The sequence below is a fragment of the Nycticebus coucang genome, chromosome 20 (genome assembly GCF_027406575.1).
Source record: "Nycticebus coucang isolate mNycCou1 chromosome 20, mNycCou1.pri, whole genome shotgun sequence".
Classification (NCBI taxonomy): domain Eukaryota; kingdom Metazoa; phylum Chordata; class Mammalia; order Primates; family Lorisidae; genus Nycticebus; species Nycticebus coucang.
This window is the reverse complement of record NC_069799.1, coordinates 25,989,748-26,013,890: the sequence shown is the minus strand read 5'-3', so window position 1 is coordinate 26,013,890 and position 24,143 is coordinate 25,989,748. Positions and strand designations below refer to the sequence as shown.

The 24,143-nt window shown below is 44.6% G+C and overlaps 3 non-coding genes across 3 annotated transcripts; 1 reads left to right on the top strand and 2 right to left on the bottom strand.

Annotated features, from left to right (window-relative positions):
- The first annotated feature begins 6,739 nt into the window (after positions 1 to 6,739).
- Positions 6,740 to 6,872, top strand: LOC128573233 (small nucleolar RNA SNORA76). Its single transcript, XR_008376387.1, has one exon. It is a non-coding gene; the product is annotated as a small nucleolar RNA SNORA76 (small nucleolar RNA).
- Positions 6,873 to 23,365: 16,493 nt separating this feature from the next.
- Positions 23,366 to 23,437, bottom strand: TRNAE-CUC (transfer RNA glutamic acid (anticodon CUC)). Its single transcript has one exon. It is a non-coding gene; the product is annotated as a tRNA-Glu (tRNA).
- Positions 23,438 to 23,696: 259 nt separating this feature from the next.
- On the bottom strand, positions 23,697 to 23,802 carry TRNAL-CAA (transfer RNA leucine (anticodon CAA)). The gene is made up of 2 exons: positions 23,765 to 23,802; positions 23,697 to 23,742 (listed from the first exon to the last, which is right to left on the bottom strand). It is a non-coding gene; the product is annotated as a tRNA-Leu (tRNA).
- Between the last annotated feature and the right edge of the window lie 341 nt (positions 23,803 to 24,143).

Below are 24,143 nucleotides of genomic sequence, written 5' to 3'. Positions count from 1 at the left end.
AGGCAGTACAGCCAAGATGGAGAGACAGGGAATCATCTTTCTAATAACCGTGAATAGGTTGAGTCAGCTTCTCCTCTCTAGTGCCCATCCAGAAAAGTAAGCTGCAGCTTTCTACTCAGGCTCTGGAAAAAGGGTCCACACAGGAAGCCCTGGAGCCTAGGCACCCTCCTTTACCTCTCTGAGAACCCAGGGGAGAAGGGTCTCTGGGGCAGCCATCTCTCCACAGCCTGTCTCCCAGGTGAGCCCTGACAGTGCTGCCTCCACCCTTGCTGACGATAAATGTCTACAGGACACAAAACTATTCCTGAAGAGGCTCAGGGAATGATGCAAGTCTAGTCAGAGGACAGAGGTCTTCCAAGACAGTGCTTCTCTCCCTCCATCCTATCACCATCCTCCACTGCAAGGCCAGCCCCACTTCACATACAGGAGTAATTTTGCATCCCTCTTCCCTGCCCCTCACTATTCACCCTCACTTCTAGAGTGTGAAATCAATAATTTTGCTGACTTACTAAACCAAAGTAGAACTTAAATGTTCATCAGCAAACAAATGAACAAATTGTGGCACATACATCCAATGAAATGTTATTTGACTTTAAAAGGAAATTCTGTCGTGTGCTACCCACATGGACGAACCTTGAGGACATTATACTAGGAAGATAGGGAAGGCCAGGTACAGTGGCTCATGCCTGTAATCCTAGCACTCTGGGATGCTGAGGCAAGCAGATTGCTTGAGCTCAGGAGTTCAAGACCAGCCTGAGCAATAGCAAGACCCTATCTCTACTAAAAATAGAAAAACCAAGGCAAGAGGATCGCCCAAGAATTTGAGGTTGCTGTGAGCAATAATGCCACAGCACTCTAGTCAGGGCACGAGAGTTGAGATTCTGATTAAAAAATAAAAAAAAAAAGGAAGTCATAGAAAGTCCAAAACTGCATGAGTCCACTTACGTAAGGTGCTTAGAATAGCCCAGATCAGGGTGGTCCCTGTGGCTTAAGGAGTAGGTTGCTGGCCCCATATACTAGAGGTGGTGGGTTCAAACCTGGCCCCAGCCAAAAACAGAAAAATAAAATAGTCCAGATTAGGGAAACAGAGAGAGGGATCGCCACTGCCAGGAGTGAGGGGAGGGAATGGGGAGTTAATTAGTACAGAGGTTTTTTTTAGTCACAGTAATGAGAAAGTTGCAGAGAAGAGAACAGTGAATTCTGCACATGTGAACATGCTCAGTGAAGCTGAGTATGCACTGAAAAATTAAATGGTTAAATGGTAAATTTTAAGTTATGTATACGTATTTTGCCACAAATTTTTTTTTTTTTGAGACACAGCTCACAGCAACCTCCAACTACTGGGCTCAAGTGATTCTCCTGCCTCCGCCTCCCAAGTAACTGGGACTATAGGCACCCACCACAATGCCCAGCTATTTTTTGGTTGCAGCCATCGTTGTTTGGCGGGCCCGGGCTGGATTCGAACCCACCAGCTCAGGTGTATGTGGCTGGCGCCTTAGCCACTTGAGCCACAGGCGCCGAGCCCACAAATTTTTTCTTTTTTTTTTTTTTTTTGAGACAGAGTCTAATTCTGTCACCCTGGTTGGAGTGCCATGGCATCATCATAGCTCACAGCAGCCTCAAACTCTTGGGTTCAAGAGATCTTGCCTCAGCCTTCTGATTAGTTAGGACTACAGGTGCCCCCCTTCTGTGACCTGAGGAGGGTCTCGCCAAGGTAGAGACCTGTAGCCTTAAAGAGACACATAGCCTTCTGGGTCCTTCGCCTTTTGATTGATTCCAAATTTTACATAATAAATCCTTTTACTAAAAAGGGTGCAGCAGAGAAAGAGAAAGCTTTTCTTGCCTCCTTTTATGCTTTAAAAAGAATAGTTTTTCTATTTTTAGTAGAGTTAGGGTCTCATTCTTGCTGAGACTGGTCTCGAACTCCTGAGCTCAAGGGATCTTCCTGCCTCAGCCCCCCAGAGTGCTAAGGATTATAGATGTGAGTCACTGCACCCAGCCACAAAAATCTTTTTTAAGGTAGAGACATACTCCTAGAAGTTGCCCAATTCCTCTCTCATATCCCGTAAGAGGGACAGGCACAGTGAGAAGTCAGAGGCTGCGTGGGGGGCCGTCGCCACCATCCCTCTAGCTGCTCACCTCTTACTATGCCCCCTCATCCTCCTAAGGGCACCTATTGGCTTCTGTTCATGCTGGAACTTTCTGTCCATATGCAGCTCTCAGGAGAAGGAAGACCAGGTTTAAAGGCAGGGTAGGGAGGCAGTGAGCCAGGCATGGGCACAGCAGGGCATGTGGGTTCACCTCCAGTAGTGTGCCAGAGAGTGGACCACAGCAGCTGGTCACAGGGTTGGTGGGAGGCAGAAATTGAGGTGAGGCCCCTTCCGTGCAGCCCCAGGCTGTCTGGCCCTGCTAGCCACTGTCCAGCACCCACTCTGGCACCATGCCCCCACTACAGCAAGACAAGAATGAACCTGTGGATGCCATGCAAAGTCGTTAACATTTGGTGTGGATTTACAGCTTGATCCAAATCCTACCTTCTTCCCTTCTCCTTGGAGACCTCTTCTGGCAGGCCTGTCAGTACAGACCAGGAAATCTGGGGAAAGGGCAGCCAGAAGCCCACCTCATGGGCTCATGCAGGGCACACAGTGAGCTCCACCCACCCTCCTGGACTCCCAGCTCAAGCCTTTTCCCCAGCAGGCTCCCGGGTGTGTGGCTCCTCACCTCCTGCCACAGTATAGCCTTTAAGGATGATCTAGACAGACACTGTAATTGACCTGGCCTCTAACCCACCTGCCATGGCAGCTGGGGGTAAATTTGCCTCCCCCTGACCCAAGGCCAGGGCCTCTTCCACTCACAAGGACCCTCCTCTGGCCTCATCTCCCCCGAGGCTCGCTTCTTGGAGCACACCCAGCCAGGTGCCAGAAAGATGGTCTGTGCGAGGGCCAGAGAGAGGGAGGGCCCCCCTTCTGTGACCCGAGGAGGGTCCCTCTCCCTGCCTCCTATCATGTCAGCTTCTCTTAAGGGGTGGTCTTGGGGTGGTCCTGGGAGGACTTGTGTGTTGAGGGCAGTCTTGGGCAGGTGGGTCTCGCCAAGGTGGAGACCTGTAGACTTAAAGAGACACATGGCCTTCTGGGTCCTTCGCCTTTTGATTGATTCATAATTTTACATAAAATAATTTTACTAAAAAGGGTGCAGCAGAGAAAGAGAAAGCTTTTCTTGCCTCCTTTTGTGCTTGAAAAAGAACAGAAGGCTTCAGGTTCCTGGCAGAGCTATACAAAGTCAGGGCGTGTTCCATGTGTCCCCTTTGGCTGAGCTTTATGGGCATCTTTTCACGCTCCCTCCCCTCTCCTTGTCCTGTACTGCTCCCATACTTGCCCCTGTAAAGTTTTTGAGGTTCCACATTATGCTCACGGTAGAGTAGAGAGAGGTGTCTCACTGGAGGGGCAGAGGTGGTGGCAGCGTGGCTGGTGCCCCTGCCTTCATCCTCACCCCCCCACCATAAGGTGCCCCACTACATGAACATCTGGCTATATTTGACTCCTGTGCCAGGTCAGAGCAGGGCAGCAGTGCAACAGGCAAGAGCCAGGGTGTTGCTCAATAGTGGCCTCCATCCAGTGTGAAATATGAGAGGTAGAGCAGATGGGCTCCGAGGTAACTCTCAGACACCCTGAGGAGCACACATGGCGGAGACACAGAAAAAACAAGGCCAGGGCCAGGCCCTGAAGGGCTGTTCGGCAGGACACTGACTTGACATCACCATCACAGCTCAATGTCTTGCTCCTTCTAGCTCCTGGGTTCCTGTCCTGCTCTCACCCCACCCCAGCTCCACTGGTCCTGCCCTCCTAGGATTAGTCCCAAGCCCAGTCCTGGGCATTGTGGGGAGACTCATCATCACCCTAAGTTCTGTCCCTGCCCAGCAGGTGGCAAACAGGACAGGTGCCACGAAGAAAGCCAACCCCCCCTAGAGGCCACCCTAGGAAGGGAATCCCTAGGACAGGTACCACTAGAACAGTCACCCCTAGGATGGGTGCCCCCTGGATGGGCATCCCCAAGATAGGCATGCCCAGCACAGGGTCTACCCAGGACGGGCATCCTCCAGCACTGTGTGAGTCCCCACCACTGTGGGACCCACTTGCCCAAGACCACCCCACTAACCCCCCAAGACAAACCCCACATAGAACAGGCTTCTCCAGGACATCCTCCCCTTGGACAGGCCCCCCTCAGGGTAGCTCTCCCCAGGACAGATTCTCCTAGGACAGGCTTCCCCATGTTGGGCTCCCCCAGGACAGATTCTCCCAGGACGGCTCCCCCCACCCCAGTTATGCTCCTCCAGGACAGATTCCCCCAGGACAGGGCTCCCACAGGACAGGCTCCCAGGATCACAGCTGCGATCCTGACAGATCCTCTCTTGGCAGCATCCAGGGCAGTCCGAGGGCCCCTCTCTCCTGGCTCTGGTCCAACAAACTGGGCTGGGCCAAGTCCCCAGCAGTCTTCATAGCATCAAGGCACCAGAAGCTGGGTGGCTGGGCGCACTGGCGGTGCATATCAGTGCCTGGCTCAACATTCAGGTTCTTGTGTTGGGCATACCTGATGGGCCTGGGTTTCCAGGCAGCAGCACCACTGACTTTGGGACTTCCCCCCACTCTGTCCTCTGTGCTGTGTCTGTGTGCTTATCTCTTCTGGTCCTGTGGCATGCCAGCACTCCCTCCAGGGGATGGAACTTGGCACATCCTCAGGAGCCAGACAGAGCTGGGCTCACCCTCAGTTTCCACACGTACATGCTACATGACCCCTGACTCCTATGAGCCTTGGTTTCCTCCTATGAGAAGAGCAGAAAGGGGAACTGCTTCCTGGGCATGTGGGTGGGGTGTGAGCAAAGCAATTAGAACTGGAATGGCCAGAGTGAGGTAAACCCACACCCTGCATCCTGGCATCAGGAGGGCATCTCGCAAAAGAGGATGAGGTTACCCCAAATTCAACACTGGATTTAGAAAAAAAAAAAAGCACCAAAAAATCAGAACTTTGTTGGGCTTTATGTTAGAGTTTGGCAGCATTCTGCACAGATTCCCTGTGTCCCTTCTTAGAGCCTCTCAGGCCTCAAGAAGGCCCTAGAGGACAAGCAGGCAAGGCTGGCACAAAGGAGCTCTTGACATGTATCAGACCAAATCTCTATACCCCCCAGACCTGGCCTCCTGCTTCCCTTTCTCTAGGGGGCTCCAAACCCCTACCTAGGTTTCCCTGTGCCCATTTTACTTTCTCCAGAGAGATTCTCATCCTCTCCCACCCACCCACCCCTTTTTTTAACCGGGGGAAAAGCAACTCTTTTTTTTTTGAGACAGTCTCACTCTGTTGCTCTTGGTAGAGTGCTCTGGTGTCATAGCTCACAGCAACCTCAAACTCTTGGGTTCCAGAGATCCTCTTGCCTCAACCTCCCTAGTAGCTAGTACTCCAGGCACCCCACAACAATGTCCAGCTAGTTTTTCTATTTAGGAGAGAAGGGGTCCTGCTCTTGCTCAGGCTGGTCTGGAACTCCTGAGCTCCAGGGATCCTCCTGCCTCAGCCTCTCAGAATGCTAGGATTACAGGCATGAGGCACTGAGCCTGGCTGAAAAAAGTTATTTTGATGTTAACACATGGTTACATTTTTATGGTTCAGGATTTTCTTTTGCATCTTTACAGGGATATAATTTATATTTAGTAAGTATAGTACAGACATCTTCATTGATAAAATTCGGTATTTGTTCATTTGTGGGACCACCACCACCCAGATAAAGATACAAAACATTTCGTCACCTCCAGAAAGTTCTCCTAGGTTCTATTTTAGATAATATCTCCAAGTTATAATCCCTATTAACTTTTATCCTGATTGGATAGTTTTGCCTGTTTTTAAACATTATGTAAATGGATTAACATATTACTATCATTTGGTTCCTTTTGCTGAACCTTAAGACTGGGGATCTTTGGAGACAGGCAGTGGTGAGAGTCAGCCCAGACACCTATTTTGATGGACTTCATTTATTCATTCTTTGAGTCATTCAGCACATCTTTTTTGAATAACCTGTATGTATTTCCTGTGACCTGGAAATTCCATTCCTGAGTATTTATCTACAAATGACTGTTGATGAAAGACATGTACAAGAATGTTCATAATGCTCCCAAACTGGAACTCACATAGATAACACACTAAACTATATCTGTACACATTCTACATCAGAACTGAGAATTGAGTACAGCCCTGTTTGGCTTCTGAGGACATGCCAAACTGTGCCCCAGTGGGGGAAATGCTGGCAGGGCCACACAATGAAAAGAAATAAAACCAACATCTGGTGCATCCATATCATGGTGCATATCAATAGTTTGTTCTCTTTTGTTTGCCTTTTTTCTGCTGGATCTATCCTGAGAATATACTTTAGTTTGTTTATCTAAGTGGGTTTGAGTTGGGTCCATTAGGAACATTCTTGCCCATGTCTTTCTTTGATTATCAATCATATGTACTCACTTGTGGATATATACTCAGAGGTAGTATTTCCAGATCGTGAGGTCTACATATTTGTTGCATTGGTAGGTAGTGACAAACAGTTTCCCAAAGTTGACTATACCAAGTTACACACCCCTCAAACGCTGTATTAGAGTTTCAACTGCCCCACATGATAGCCAGAAGTTCTTGCTGTTAGTCTTTAGTTTTAGCCACTCTGTAATGGCTAATGGGTAGGATTAAGAAGCTCATTGCACGCGCTGCCTTTCTGCCTTTGAGCCCGGTTGCGCTTCCTCGTAACGCCAGGGGTCAGGCTGCAGCGCCAGAGCACAGGCTTGCGTATAACTGGGGCCGCCTGCCCTCACCGCGGGCGGCCCTTTTAACCGCGAGCGACACGGCGGCGGAAAAAAAAAAAAAAGAAGAAGCTCATTGCAGTTGTAATTGCATTTCATTGGTGACTAATTATGCTCATTCAGCTCATGTGTTTTCTGGCTGCTTGCATAGCCACTTGTGGAAGTGTGAAAACTTCTTGGTGGAATTTCTGTGTTTTGTTCCCTAAGAGATCCAAGCACCTGGAGTAGTGCCTGGTTCATATTGGGGGTTCAATAAAAATGTGCTGAATGAATGAATGAAGTCCCTCAGAATAAGAGGCGGGTTGGGTTTTTTAAAAAGGAAGAGGGAAAAAAAGAAGGCAAAAAAAAAAAAAAGAGAGAGAGAGAGAAAGAGGCAGCTAAGCTGCCCCTCACCCCTCCAGTCTCCCTGCCTTCTGAAGATCTGACTGGTACTGTGTGTAGAAGGTGGAGTTCAGAGTCATAAAGGGCCTGCTGAGCAGCCTGACTAGCACGTTGGTAAGTCCTGCCATGCCTGAGGAATCTCCATGCCTCTGCATTTTAGGGCAGAAAGAAAGGCTGGGTGCTAGCAGATACTCAGGCATACTGGCATTTACTTCCCTCAGAAGCTCTGCTTTGCCCCTGGCTAGCTCTACCTCTTCCCTCCAGCCCAGCCTACCTGACCTCTGTGCTCCGGCACCACACCCTGGGCAACCCTAAACCCCCACTGCCCTGCAAAGGTAGGACAGAGCAGGGTGATGCTTCCCAGGAAGGCTGCAGGGAAAGTAGATTATAGTACTGGGAACAGAGGTGTGTAAGGAGAGCAAAATTCCCTGGGGGTCAGAAGAGCAGGAAGTGTGGGAGTCCTATACTGAGTTACAGCCCAGACAAAAAAATCTCCATCCTGAATGACCAGGAGTACAGGAGGAGGAGAGAGAAGGGGGCCCCTTTGGGGCAGCCTAGGCTACGAAAAGATGAAGGAGAGAGCAAGAAGCCTGCCTAAATTATAAGTGGATGGGTGGTCCTGGTGGACATCAGCTTGAGAGGCAGCCCCTCCCCCATTCTTGAGTTTGCTGAGGAAGCATTCATTGAGCACCACTGCATACCCAGTATTAGGTAGGAAAATCTCAGTAGGTACTGCACACGGGTTAAGATAAGTATATAAAAGTATAAGTTTATGGTCAGGCACAGTGGCTCATGCCTATTATCCTAGCAATCTGGGAGGCTGATTCAGGAGATAGCTTGAGTTTGCTGATTCAGGAGATCACTTCAGGTTGCTGTGAGCTATGATGTCATAGCACTCCATAAAGGGCAATGGAGTGCCAAAAAAAAAAAAGTATAAGTTTATTTTAAATTTTAGAAAGAGAGAAAGGGAGTGAGGGAAGGGAGAAAGCAAGTAGATGGTGTGGCATCCCAAAGAAAGAAAGTATGCCAGCCCTGAGGTCCAGTGGGCAGAAAGATTTAAGGAGGACAAAGAAGGTAACTGCAGGAGCTGTGAAAGTGTGAGTTGTGGGTTTTTCCTCAGTCTAGGTCACAGCCAGACACTTTTCCAGGTATTCCCCGTCCTGAGGCCTGATTGTTCACAGTCATTGCTCATTCAGAACATTCAGGAATCACTTGAGGCTAAGAGAACAAATTCTAAAAGATAAAGGGGCTGATGGCTTTTGGTCACTGAGCTTCTCCACTGCCGATGAAAACAGAAATCCAGGGGTGGGGGGCTTGCTAGCCTGAGAAAGAGAAAGAAAGCAGGCAGAGACTGATCTTTGTCCTCACTGAAAAACTATGTTTTATTTATTTATTTTGTTGTTGTTTTTTTGTTTCCCCCGGTACAATGCCATGGCATCATAGTTCACAACAACTTCAGACTCTTGGGCTCAAGCAATTCTCTTGCATAAGCCTCCCGAGTAGCTGGGACTATAGGCACCTGCCACAACACTCTGCTATTTTTTAGAGACAGGGTCTCGCTCTAGCTCAGACTGGTGTCAAACTTGTGAGCTCAGGTGATCTGCCCGCCTTGGCCTCCCAGAGTGCTAGGATTGCAGGCATGAGCCACTGCGTCCTGAAAAGCTATGTTAATAATTTTTCTATTATTTCACTATAACAACCAACCATCCTTAGCCCCAGCACTCCCCCAGGCATCCTAGATAAAGGAACAAGTTACCTGAAATTATGCAGTTCACAGGCTAGTAGAATTGTAAAGGCATAATTATGTAAAAGTAGACCCTTAGTAAAAAAGACAACAAAAGAGACCTCCAGGAGCAAAGGAGGTTTAAATCAGGGAGATGCCATAACCCAACTTGCATTTAGAGCCCTTAATTTAGGGGCAACCAAGACAAAGAAGGGGTCAGGAGAGGCCAGATGCGTGTGAGAGATGGAGGTCTGGGAAGGAGGCTTAGTGAAGAAGGGAAGATCTGGGGGGCCCTGTGAGGGTGGAGAGCTGGAAACTCTGGACAAGGAGCTGGAAGCCCTGGACAAGGAGACTGCAGGAGGAGGCCTCAAATCTACTTCACAATTTCTAGCCAAGGAAATGGCCAAATAAGGGCACCTCAGACCAAAGTAGGCAAGGCTGGCAGGTGGAGAACAGAAGAGCCCTGCCCTGTGCATGCTTCACCCAGAACCCAGGCTTTCTCAGTGCCAGGCCCCAGGGAAAGCACATGTAGTGAGAAGATGGAGTCTGTCAGGCTAGGGAAGACATGACACAGCTGGCCTGGTCGTTTTAAGTCCTTCTAACCTGACTGACTCCATCTTATTCTCACTACATGTGCTTTCATTTAATTATAATTGCTCGTGATTTCAAATTCCATTCTCTAGCAGTATAGTTCCGCAGTCCTTAAAACAGGAACATCACAAGGGAGTGAAGAGACAAGGAGTCAAGACTTCATGATTTCAGAGTGGGTCATGCTCCACTTCCTGACTCAAGGAAGGAGAGAGGGAATAAACCCACTCCCACTCTTTGCGGAAAGAAGACTTGGATGGATTTGGGGAATAGAGAAAAGCTAAATTCTGGCGGGGTTGGTGAGGGTAGTACGCATGCGCACACGCGTGCATGTGCGTTCACAGTACAAAAAAGATTAGAGAACCACACACAGGTCCTCAGAGGGAAGCTAGAGAAACAGAGGAGGCCCTCAGAAGAGTGGCTAGGGACAGAGCAAAGACAGGCTGAAGGACCAAAGAGGAAAAGCTAAGAGTGGACACTGCCCCCAGGCCCGGAATGCAGAAGAAATAACAGAGGTTGGAAGAAAGCAGAGCAGAAAGCCCCCAAGCATCTTTCCATACACCCTTCCCTCTGTCTATCCATCTACTCATTTATTTTCCCACCCATCTTCCCATCTAGCAGTCCATCCATCCACTTATTCCTCCGCACTTGTGACTCACAGAGCTGGACTCTGCAGAAGGGACTGCTTTCTGGACAGGATGGAGAACACAGCAGACTGTGTGAATGTCTTGTGTATTTTGTGCAAGAACTGAAGGCACCACCAGCTGGTCATGGCTGATGGAGTGGGTGGGAGAGTGAGCAGTCATACCTAGGAAGCAGGTGGGGTACAAATGATGGGTCTCCCTCTGCTTTCATTTTCCGTAAAATTTTCTGTAAATCCTGAGGTTGGAGACTAGAATACCTTGGTTCACACACAGACTATGTGGATACACATGAAAAATTACTATTTTGAAAAGGTGTGTGGAGATGATCCTAACCTGAATAAGGACCAGCCCTGCTCTTCTCTGCCTGGGAGAAGAATGTAGAGGAACAGACTGTATGAGTCAAGTAGGATTGTCATAACAAAATGCTGCAGACTGAGTGGCATACACAACAGAAATTGCTCTGGGGGGCTGGATGCCCCAGAGTAAAGTGTCCATAGGCTTGGTTTCTTCTTGAGGCCTCTCTCCTAGTTGCCTTTTTGCTGCATCCTCACCAGGTCTTTCCTCTGTACATGCACGTTCCTGGTGGTTTTTTGTATGTTCGAATTTCCTCTAACAAGGACACTGGTCAGATTGGATGAGGACCCACCCTAATGACTTCATTTTAACTTAATCATCTCTTTAAAGCCCTATCTCAGATCCTGGGGGTTATGGCTTCAAAAATACACATCGGCCCATCACACTGATTATAGCTTTAAAAACAGCAACAGGATCATGACAGTCACGAAATGCACAACTTTAATAGGCTCCTAGAGGCAAGAAATGGTGTGTCTCTCCCAGGCACTAAGCCAGAATAGCATTAAAAACTCTTTAGGAGGCAGGGGTAGATATGCAGGCTCACAGTCTGGCAAATGCTTTAGCCTCAAAGAGCCTCAGCCATCCCTGGGAAATGGCCCTGCAACTTCTACCAGAACTTCTACTTCATTGGATTTACCACACAAGACTTTCTAGGAGATCTTGTGTTAAATTTTTTGAGCCATCCACTTGATGCTTATAAATCTGTCACCCTGAATTCCGTGTAAATTTTTTAGCAACTTCCTGGATCATCAGCCTGGAGATTTGGGTATTAGCTGCCCTCATTTGTGGAATAATTCATCAAAAGTTCCCAGACTTCAGAAGCTTCAGAGATGACAACATCCTTAACACTGACAAGTGTGGACTCCTTTTCAAGGAAATGCCTGACAGGAGCCTTATTATGAAGGATGACAAATGTGAGAGTGCAAAACTGAAATGTTTCATAGTTCTGCTTTGCACTAGCTCAAACCAGAGAGAAACTAAAGCCCTTGGTGACTGGTAAACTGCAAAGCCACCTGTATTCTAGAATCTGAAGGCTGAAGGCTTCCCCAGTCACTTGGAGATCAAACAAATGCACATGGGTGACTGGTGCCCTATTTGAAGAATGCATAAAGGGGTATCAATTAAGAAATGAAGAAGAAACAGTCTAGTCTACTGACAACAAATGGCCACCTGCAAATTTCTGCCTCCAGACATGACCTCAAAAATCAAACCTCTTGACCAAAGTATCATCAAAACACTTTTTATTTATTTTTTTTTGTAGAGACAGAGTCTCACTTCACGGCCCTTGGTAGAGTGCCATGGCATCACACAGCTCACAGCAACCTCCAACTCCTGAGCTTAAGCGATTCTCTTGCCTCAGCCTCCCAAGTAGCTGGGACTACAGGCGCCCACCACAACGCCCAGCTATTTTTTGGTTGCAGTTCAGCCGGGGCCGGGTTTGAACCTGCCACCCTCAGTATATGGGGCCGGTGCCTTACTGACTGAGCCACAGGCGCCACCCGTATCATCAAAACATTTAAAATGCACTACTGAGCCCAGCTCCTGCAGTGGGTCATTACTTTTTTTTTTTTTTTTTTTGAAACAGAGTCTCATTTGGTCACCCTTGATAGAGTGCCATGGCATCTTAGCTCACAGCAACCTCAAACCCTTGGGTTCAAGTGATCCTCTTGCCTCATCCTCCCAAGTAGATGGAACTACAGGTGCTTGGTACAATGCCTGGCTATTCTTTAGAGACAGGGATCTCACTCTGACTCAGGCTGGTCTTGAACGTGTGAGCTCAGACAATCCACCTGCCTCAGCCTCTTAAGTGCTGGGATTACAGGCATAAGCCACCACACCTGGCCCACAAGTGGGTCATTACTAAAACACAACCTATGGTCCAGCTGTGGAAGCAACTTTATCTGCTGCATCAGTTAACACTCTGGATTCCTTCCTCTGAATCCAGTTCTGCCAGAAATAATACAGAAGTATTTTCAGAAAGTTGTGTTTCTCACAACTCAAGAGCACAGTGTTTTGGCTCCATCAGACAGTCCATCTCCCATGGCAGAATTCAAAGGAGTAGATTTTGAAGGATTTGTTGCAATGGATGATGAGGTGGCAACCTGTATTGAACCTGACTCAGAAGCCATTTTCCAATTGATATTGACCAAAGTACAGACCAGCATAAAAGTGTATAAAGCAGCTGATGGGATGGAAGAAGCAAGTGATTGTAGAGACTCCAAAGGAGGAGATATGTCAGTAGTCTGTTAGTGCAGTTGAAGTCATTTGCTGTATAAAAATGCCCAGGTGTGCTGAGTGGTGTAGCCAATGTTGAGAGTGCTTTCTCCACCTATGTTTTTAGTCAGAATAAGAAACAGACCAAGACTGACTCTTTTTTCAGAAAGAGTAATTAAACCATGAGAAAATAGTAAATGTATTGATTTTGTATGATACTGAATGTATATGATTTTACTGTTTTGATTTTGTATGATTTCATGTAATTCGCTCTAATAAAAGCTGTATAAGAAGGTAAATTACATGTTCGTATCAGTGCAGTAGGCCTAGTTCCTTAAGTTGACCACCTCCACATGTTGACCAGTCCCTTGGGTGGTCAAATTGCAGAGGTTCTACTATGATTAAATTAATGAGTATTTTCCACAGGCTTCCCAATTTCAAAAATTGGACAGGATACACTTGGGGCACTAAGGGTGAAGCTACCAGGGTTGAAACTTTTGCTAATGAAGGAACCTATCATGAGAAAGATCACTGCAACAGTGGTCTGCAGTGCTCCTGGTCACACATTTACAGAGTTTCTGAAGGGCAGTGAAGATTACTGCCAGCTAAAGCACCATCTCTGCGCAGATGAGAGAACTGTAGAAATTAATTATGACTCAACCAAGAAGCCCCCCAAAAGTAGTTAATCTGGGTACAGAAGTGTTGAATTGAAATCTGCAAAGCATTTTACAGGGGTTCTGATCCAGTTAGGTCAACCTCAGTATCACTGGATTGAAAAAATGCTGTTTCTTGTTAGGAAGGTCATTTCATGTACCATTGCTTCATACTCAAAGCACTGAGAATTTCATATAGAGTATGCTGAAGTAGACTTCAGCTTCTTTGCATCATTTCTGTATTTGATTTTTTAAATTCTTTATAACCCTATTAAGTGTGTTTGTTTTGTTTTGAGACAGAGTCTCATTTTGTCACACTTGGTAGAGTGCCAGGACATCATAGCTCACAGCAACCTCCAATTCTTGGGCTCAAGTGATTCTCTTGCCTCAGCCTCCTGAGTAGCTGAAACTACAGGCACCTGCCACAATGCCTGGCTATTTTTAGAGACTAGGTCTTGCTCTGGCTGGTTTTGAACCTGTGAGCTCAGGCAATCCACCTGCCTTGGCCTCCCAGAGTGCTAGAATTACAGGTGTGAGCCACTGAGCCCGACCTTGAGTGGAGTGTTGTTAGTGTTGTTTTGAGACAGAATCTTACTTTATCATCCTGGGTAGAGTGTCATGGCATCATAGCTCACAGCAACCTCCAACTCCTGGGCTCAAGCAATCCTTCTGCCTCAGACTTCCAAGTAGCTGCGACTAAAGGCACCCACCACTATCCCCAGCTAGTTTTTCTGTTTTTAGTAGAGACCAAGTCTTGCTCTTGCTCTGGCTGGTCTTGAACTCCTGAACTCAAGAGAGAATTATATCCTCTATGTTTGGGTTGCAACCTGAAGTGAGAAGGGAGAGTTGACCTGAGTGGAAATAGTGGGAAATGGAGAAATAAAGCCAAAAAGACAGACACAAAGAAAGGAGACAAGAGATAGGATGGCATTGGGTGGACTCACGTAGCTGATGGCTGCAGCTTTATTCATGTAATATTGTCTCGTCCCCTATGGCCTTGGTTGCAATCACTGCCTGAAGGAATCAGGTGTGACATGGATTGAAGTACAAGCTTGCAAGAGGTGGGCTAACCTTAAGTGCAGGGTAGTACTAAGCCTCCACCACACGGTCTATTTATCAAGGTTATACACAACTGGTATGGAGAGTTAAGGTAATGACATAAACAACAAGTGTGGAGAGTTAATGTAATTACATATGAGGGGTGCATGCATAAGAATTGCCCTGTGCTCTTTCCTCAAGTGTTCTCACCCCACAACCTCCATGAAGAAGTACCAAGCTTCAATGTCTAACACATGCTTAGTAATGAGTGACAGATCTTATCTCATTCCGGAACACTGAGTTACTTGGGGGATTGCCCCTAAGTCACAAAACCTCTAGGCTTGCCAGGAGACTGTCCTGTTCTCAGCATTTCCTTTTAATGTGATAAAAGTCAGTAACTGTCCTTGCTAGCATAGTGTCCATTCCTCTACATATTCCCCATTTTTGTTTAAGACATTTTGGGGAGAAAAATAGCCGTTGTTCCTTTCAATAGTTCTTCCCGTTGAGCAGCTCCTCTTCTTGCTAGGCAAAAGAACAAAAGGGCACATATAGTAATTAACAGAATTATACTAGTGGTGCCAGTGAGGGCCTTCACAGAAGAAAAAGGAGAGAGACTAGTAACACTGTTGGAAATTCTTTTTAATTTCAGTTCCTGTGACAGATTGCAATTATTTAAGAAAGGTTTCAGGTATATGTTATTGTAAATCTATCCAGAAATGATGTTATGTTGTCCCAGCCAGGCTAGGCACAGGGGGAGATATGCTTCCTCCATGCCCAACAGTATGGGAATGGTTGTCTATGGAAGTTGTTCTTACAAAATCAATGCATTTCTCCACCTGTTTGTCTCAGGCTGACCCATGGGGTCTCCAATGACACTTCCATAGGAAATATTAACTAATGCCCCAGGTTTCTTGCCTCTGTGCATTGTCCATTGCATCCATTATAAATGGGTAGCAACAGGCATAGTGCAGATTGGAATGTTAGGTGGGGGAAGGATAGTGTCATACCCTTTCCAAGTTGAGGTCTGGAGCAGCAGCATGATTTTTGTTTGGTTTTAATACTATTACATATACGAGAAAATCATGCAGTGGGAATGGGTTGAAGGTAACAACTGCCAGGACTTAAATAGAAATGATAGGGTTAATCTAAGGTATTGTTCTGTTAAGGGGAGAATTAGGGATATAGGCTCAATAGGTGAAATTCTTTGTAGCAGCACTTAACTTTGTCAACACTAGTGCAATCATTGCCAGGAACAAGAAGTCTGCTGTTAGAGGTTTACCTTGACATTTCACTAAATCTTCAGCTGCTGATGACAGCTTTTTGATTTGACCCCAAGAAGAAAAAGTGGAGTTCGTGGTTCTTGGTAGAGGACGACGTCTGTTTGTCTGCTTGATGGTCATGTTATTGAAGAGATCAGTGAGGGCAGATTCGTCAAAGTGCTGGCAAGGTTTTTTGTTCATATTGAGGCTTGATTCAGCAGGTGGGTAACCACTGTTTTTCTTGCTGCTCTGTAATGTTATGGGCAAAGCCCAATGTAACACATTAACCAGGATCCCATTCAGACATATCAGGTTTCTTATAGAAAATAGGTTGCTGGATTTGAGATGGTGGCGAATGGGCAAGAGATGTCCAATGACGTTCAGCAGCTGTGTTTCCATCATTGTTGATATTCAAAAAATTAAGAGTGAACAGAGCTCTAGTAAGAATGTATCTAGGACTGTTATTCAAGGTGAGTGTACCATCTTCTCTTTTCTGTTTAAATAACATATCTTTTAATGTTTTGTAGTATCATTCAGTAATGACCTGGCCTTCAGAATTATAGGGAATACCATGAGAAAGTGAATGTTCCAAAAAGAAAGGTATTTAATTTTTGAGTAGAATAAGAAGGTGCTTTGTCAGTTTTAATAGACTTAGGAAGTCCCATGACATTAAAACATTCTAATAAATGTTCAATGACATGGTGAGCCCTTTCTCCAGATAAGGCAGTTGACCAAGAAAAATGAGAAAAAGTATCTATGGAATGATGAACATATTTTAATTTACCAAAAGGATGGGATGATAGTCACGTCCATTTGCCGTATTTGGTCTGCCATTTTTCCTCTATGAAACCTTCATGAAAGGAGGGAACATGTATTTTTGAGCAAGAAGAACAACTAGAAAGAATTTGCTATGACTGAGTTTTTGTAAGATGAAATTTCTCACAAAGCATCTTTGCATTAGCATGTGTGTAGGAATGAAAAGTAGATGCTTCTTGAACAGTACCAACAAGGGCTTGATCCATTTGTGAATTTAGTGAAGTAATAAGACCAGGTAAAATGGTGTATGTTCTAATATGAGTAACGTGTATAGGATGAATGTGGTGTCTAAGGAGTCTCTGGATAGGTCACAAAAGAGAAGAAATTTCATCAGCAAATGTTGTTTCTAGGTGGTTAATAGCAAGGCATGTATATTGAGAGTCCATTACCACATTCATAGGACAATGAAAGTCTTGGAGTACAATAAGAATAGCATACATTTCATTCTTTTGGACAGAATTATAAGGACTTTGAACAACTTTGGAGTTATTACCACCAGTGTATCCAGCCTTGCCATGCTTGTTGGCATCTGTATAAAAAGTGATAACATCTATAATTGGTGAGTTTTTGACAATATGAGGAAGGATCCAAGAAGTAAGCTTTAGAAACTGAAATCTTTTATCATTAGTATATTCATTGGTAATTAAGCCTACATAAGATGAAAGAGTGATTTGCCAAGGCAAAGATAATTGAAAATTGAGTTGAATTTGCTTTTCTGTAAAAGGAACAATAATAGAACAAGGGTCATAGTCTATAAGTTAGCAAATTCTGTTTCTGCCTTTAGCAATTAGCTCACAAATTTTGTGTAAATATTGTTGTGATTTTTGTGTAGATTTATTAGGAAGGAATAGCCACTCTAAATGGGTGTTCTCTTGATAAATAACTCTAGTTGGGGTGTGAGAAGTGGCTATAATTATCAGTCAAATCGGTAATCTAATGTCAACTTGAACTAATTCTTTTGAGGCAAACTCTTTTTCAATTAGTTGCAGCTCCTTCTTTGCCTCAGGAATAAGTGAATGAGGTCTATTTAAGTCCGAAGGTCCTTCTAGGATTTTAAAAAGATTAGTTAAAGCGTAGGTTGGTATTCCTAAAGTTGGACATAACCAATTTATATGACCTAACAGTTTTTGGAAATCATTTAAAGTAGGTAAGGAATCCAACCTAAGATTAACATGTTGTGGGAGAATTTGCATTTGAGTCCATTTGTATTCCAAATAATTATAGGGGCATATAGTTTGAATTTTTTCTGGAGCAATTTTAAGACCATAAGATTGTAGGGTAAGTACAGCTTGTTTAAATATGTCTTACAAAACAGCTAAACTTTGGTGTGCAAATAAAATATCATCCATATAATGAATGATGTAGGCTGTAGAAAATTTTTTCCTAATGTGCTGTAATGGCTAATCAACACAATGCTGACACAAAGTAGGACTATTTAACATACCTTGTGGCAGAACTCTCCACTGAAAATGCTAATAGGGTCTTTGTTGATTATAGGAAAATGAAGAAAAGGTAAAATGTGGTTGGTCTTCAGGATGCAAGTATATACTGAAAAAACAATCTTTTAAGTCAAGGACATATAATACCAATTGCAAGGGATCATGGAGGGTAAAGGAAGTTCTGGTTGCAGGGGACTCATAGGAATAATAGTTTCATTAACTTTGCGAAGATAGATGAGCATTCTCCATTTGCCTGATTCTTTTTTACAACAAAGACAGGAGAATTCCAAGGACTGGTAGAGGGCTCAATATGTCCTTGTTCTAACTGATCCTGAATTAAAAATTGTAAGGCATCCAGTTTTTCTTTAGTTAATGGCCACTGCTCCACCCACACTGGATTATTGTTCTTCCAAGATAATGTGAGAGCATATTTTGGGGCAGTGGCCTGTATGCTAAATTTGACATTTGAAAGGAATTAGTATGAGAGGAAGGTATGGTTATTACAGTTTTCCACTGTTGAAGTAAATCTCGACTGCACAAGTTAATAGCAATGTCAGCTATATATGGTTGAATTTGAGCATTTTGAGTATCTGGTCCCAAACAAGGTAAAGGTAATGTACTTTGAAAGACTGAATTCAAAGTTCCTATGCCTGTAAAAGTAACATCAACTATCTGTTTCTGCAACTCCTTGGGCCACAGATTTAAAGCCATGACTGAGACATCTGCGCCAGTAGCTAACAGGCCAGTAAAAGATTTATCCTTCAAAGTGAGTGTTAATTGAGGCCTATTCTTGTCAATAGATGTTTGCCAAAAAATACTGTTTGTACTGCTGAGACCACAAGTGCGTTCTTTTTTTTTTTTTTTAACCAGTACTTTGTAATTTAATGTGAGGCAGGAGTAGAAATGGAGCAATCTTTTGTCCAGCTAAAATTTGAATTGGTTTACCAAAATCATGATCTGTATTTCCCCTAATAAGTCACTATCAGTAATACTTGTGTGGACACTCTATAAACTACTTTTTTCTAACAATAACCCAACAGTAAGTATCTGGGGGAATAGGACCACATCTTCCTGTTTTTAATTTCTTTACTCCCATGTTGGAAAGCAAAAGAAAATTATCACAGGCTAGTAGATCTAAAGCAGCACTACTTGGGGTGGCATGTAAAAAGGATTGGACAGGCTTAAGTTGCTGGTGAGTGGGTAGGTCTCCAAACCTGTATTCTTTGTCTACGGGCCCCCTTGAGGGTACTCCACATTAGGAAGGTTATTAGTAACTGTGACTTGGAAAAGCCCTATAGTATCTTCAAAAGTAAAGTCACCAGTCTTTCGTCCCTTTAATAAAGGGAACTTCATAATGGAAGTTTCAGGGGGATTATCTACATAGAGAGGCACTGAGGGTAATATTGAGTGATCTATGTTAGCATTTTTAATTATATATTGCAGGTTTTTTAAAAATTAAATCATAGCTGTGTACATTAATGCAATTATAGGGTACAATGTGCTGATTTTATATATAATTTGAAATACTTCCATGAAACTGGTTAACATAGCCTTTCACCACATTTTCTTAGTTATTGTGTTAAGACTTTTATGTTCTACACTTAGTAGATTTAACATGTACTCTTGTAAAATGCACCATAGGTGTGGTCCCACCAATTACTTTTCCTCCACCCATCCTCTCCCCTCTCCTACCCTCCCCCTCCTCTTTCCCCTTCATCTTGGGCTGTAGTTGGGTTATAGCATTCATATGGAAGTGTGGATGTTTATAAATCAGTTTCATAGTAGGGCTGAATACATTTTCCCCCACTGTGGAGAGCAGGGTCGGGCACTGCGCAGGTGCGCCTGCCTGCCAAGGTGGGCACACCCAGACCAGCACTGAGGGCCCCCACTGCGTCTGTGACTGTACCAGTCCCGGGAGGAGGGGCAGCTGTGGACCCGGCGACTTGGTAGACATGGCCCTCTCTGGAGCTCCCGTCCCAGCCAGGGCACTAGGAGGAGGTGGGTCCCTGAGCCAGGGGAAGGTGGTTGGCCGGGGAAGGGGAGGCGCCACCTAGCATCACCCACTCTGCTGCCGCCCCCCACCTGCACTTCCTGCTGACTGCAGGCAGGAAAGGGGAGGACAGCCTGTGGTCAGTGGGGCAGACCCGACCAAGGGCGCTTGCAAACCCTTGTGTCGGGGCTATGTTAGCATTTTTAACTGTGAGACTATTTAACGGATCTTCTGTTTGATCTGAGCTGCTATAATGGTCATTAGGGTATTTTCTTCCTTAATCATGTCTGTAGCACATACTTCCTCCCCTGAGGAAGGGCCAGAAAAACTTTCATATGCTCCTGGTTCCCAATTCTCCTCAGGTCCAGGTTCCCACTGAACCTCACTATTCTCATTTTCAAATTCTGCTTGAACATCACTTTCTTCCTCAGTTTCTAATTCTCGTGACTCCCCAAACAGGAAGTTACCCATTATTTTCTCTAACTATCTCTGCTTATTATCTATCAAAGGCCTCACTTATTCTGAGAGCTTCCTTTAATTCTAGATAGGCCAGAGGTCCCACTTTCTCTGAGCAGAGTTTCCCTCCAGGACTTCCTCTGCTGTCTACTGAAGGCTTCACTTACTTCCGAGTGTCATTTGTCCCCTCTGTCCATGTCCCCAGTATCCTGTGGTATCCTGCCATATCCTGCTGACTGTGCCAGAGGTCTCGACCCCAAGGCCTTGGTCTGGGTCACCCCACGAAGGAAGCAGGTGTGACACAGATTGAAGTACAAGTTTGCAAGAGGTGGGCTAACCTTAAGTGCAGGGTAGCACTGAGGGCCCCCCCCCACCACAATGGCTATTTATTAAGGTTATACACAACAGGTGTGGAGAGTTAAGGTAATGACATACATAACAGGTGTGGAGAGTTAAGGTGATTACATATGAGGTAAGGATTGCCACGTGCTCTTTCCTCGCATGTTCTTTCTTCATGTGTTCTTCTTTCCCCACAACCCCCATGAAGAAGTACCAAGCATCAACGTCTAACACATGCTTACTAATAAGTGACTGATCTTATCTCATTCCGGAACACTGAGTTACTTGAGGGTTTGCCCTTAAGTCATAAAACATCTCTAGACTTGCCGGGAGACTGTCCTATTCTCAGCGTTTCCTTTTAATGTGATAGAAGTCAGTAACTGTCCTTGCAAGCATGGTGTCCATTCCTCTACACAGTAAGGTTGCATAAATCTTAACACATGAGGTAGAGATCAACCTTAAAGAGGAAAAACTATGTGCTTGCCGATAAGAAGGAAAGCATGCGTGGGCTACGTGACTTCTGGAAGGTGAAAAGAATGTCCTTAAAGGAGGAGAAGTGGTTGGGGGTTACTTCTGAGCATTTCCCAAGCTGTGGGTGGCCACCTACAGCCCTCTCCCCACAGTTAACCTATTTGGACATTTAGTAGAAGATTCTTGGCATTCAGCATTTAAAATGTGCTTATAATTTGTACCAGTTGACCTCCTGAAGTCATGCAGTGTTGAGTGATATCGTGATGAAATCTCTCCCTATGCCAGAATCTTATCAGTATATAAGAAATTTAGAAAGATTCGGTGCCAAAGTACCCAGTATAATACTTATATATTTTTAGTATTGTACAGACCTAAAATCTCAGGAACTATGAACACTCTAGTCCTTTTGTGGTTTGTCTTGTTACTTCAGACACTGAAAGCAAGGCCTACATGGTTATTTGCCTGCTCACTTCATGTTTATCTCTCCTGCATTTATTCCAGTAGACATCAGGTTTACTTAGCCATTGATTTTTTTTTAATCAAGTCTTAGAGTGATTATTTAATGTCTTTCTATAAATCTTATTTTGTGCCGTTATGAAAAACCTCCGTTGTGAAAATCTACACTGTACATGTTTTACTCTCTTCAGACAACAAGGCCTGACAGTTAATTTGCTAAACAGTTAATTTGCTAAACTCTGAGGCACAACCTAACCAGGGAGGTCTGATAAAAACAGGAAGGGCTATTAAATATTTTTAGCAAAATGTTGCCTTTGTCTTGTGCAGAACATATAGAAATATGCTCTTTAATTTAGTAAATATTTTAAAATATTTTTAAAAGATTTTTTAAAATGTTATTTTTAAAAGCATATAGAAATATACTCTTTAGTAAATATTTTTAAAGGGTACTTTGTTAATTGTAGCTAAAACAATTCTTAATCATAAAATTTCTGCAATTCTTGTAATTTTTTCCTCATACTTATTAAAAGTTGTTTACCAGATTATTTTTGTTTGAAGTGTGATTTTTTTTCCTTCTTTTTAAAACTTCTTGCAAAAAAAAGAAGTGGGTTTCTGGGTGGCGCCTGTGGCTCAAGGAGTAAGGCACTAGTCCCATAGGAGGTGGTAGGTTCAAACCCAGCCCCGGCCAAATACCACCAAAAAAAAAAAAAAAAAGAAGTGGGTTTCTGCTAGTGAATTAAAGTAGACATCTAATATTTTATATGCCTTCTGAGCTGTGTACTTAATATTTGAATATTTGACAATTTGTTTTAGGATGTAACTGGTGATGTGTATTAATGTTAGTTCAACCATACACTTATACGTCTGGGAACGTGTGATTGTAGTTTCCTGGAGAATTAATTTGTCAGTATTCACCAGCTTGTAAAAACTTAGTAAGAGAACTTAAACATCTAAATAAACAATGACATTTAAAAAGGGAGGGGGCAATGAAAGTTTCCAGAATAAAAACAAAAAGCTACAATAAAAGACATTTTAGGGACATTTGCGGGAAATTTGAATATGGATTGGCATATGATGTGGAGTAATGTCACGTGTGCAACTTTCAAATTGGTGGGGACAAGAGAATTTATACTTGTCTGTATCTATAGATATGTATCACTCAGAGAGAGAGAATACGTGACAAAATATTAACCAACGTTGTTGAATCTATTGAATCTAAGCACAGAAAACACGGGTGTTCGTTGTGGGATTATTTCAATTATTTCTATTTATTTTTAAAATTAAAAACGTATGTGTCAGAGTGAGGCGTTATTGCTGTGTACTTATTTCCATAGCTACGATTACCTAGTCCATTGTGAGGTGATAAAACCCTTCCTGACCTGCCTCTCTAAGTTGCAAGTGCCATCTTAAGGCATTCGGACTTCGCGGGAGACTTAAAACTCTGTGCAGTATTTTGAGACAAGGCACAGGGCGATTTTTCTGGGTTGTTTTGTGCTGCCTGCTGTCGTTTTCTTTCCTTTTTTTTTATGGTTGGGAATGTCGTTTTCTTTCTTCAGGAAAATATCGTAGGTAAAGGTCAATGGCACACGGCCGGCGCTTGTAACTACTCCCTGCTTTGACCTTTAAAAAAATTTTTTTTATATTTTTCTCTTTTTTAAATGAAAGAGAATCTTTCTGATCTTTTTTTAATTTATTAAGGGAGAAAAATAAAACGCCCTTCCCTGACCGGGAATCGAACCCGGGCCGCGGCGGTGAGAGCGCCGAATCCTAACCACTAGACCACCAGGGAAGACATGGTAGGATTCTTTAATCGAAACTATACTAAGGGAGAATACTGTGACGTGCAGTTTGTGCGACAGTCGTTGGAGGCGGTGTCTGAATGTTCCCTAGGCTGAGCAGTGTCTGCTCTTCTCCCAGCTGGCAGCTGCTAACCTGCTCCAGGTGGAGAGATGCCAAAACGGCGGCAAGTGGAATCTAGTTGCAGTCACCTTCCTGGAGGAGAGACGAAAATAACCACCAGGCTGGTGAGACAAAATATAAAAGCCACGTGTCAGAAGTGGGATTCGAACCCACGCCTCCATTCGGAGACCAGAATACCCGCGGGCAAGGTACACACCTTGAGTCTGGCGCCTTAGACCACTCGGCCATCCTGACACCCGTTGAACTTCTTCTTCTCATCGCCCCTAGAGCTTGCGCTGCTGGGGCCCGTAGCAGTGCTGCGCGGTGTCTCCTTCTGGGGAGTTGTAGGGATCACGGCAGCCTGGTCGAGTGCGTGCCTTCTGCTAGTCTCTGGGCCGGGGTTCTCAGGGGCGTTGGCACTGTTAGCTGGCTGACCCGGAGTAACCGCCAGCCGGAGTGACCGCGGCACCGGCGCCTGGTCCTGCAAATGGCAGGAGATGCAGTTTATAAAGAAGACCAAGCAAACTCAGCCACCTCATCCCCGGCCATGGTAGGGGAAAGTGGCAAGTTGAATCACTACTTAGAAAACAGTTGGA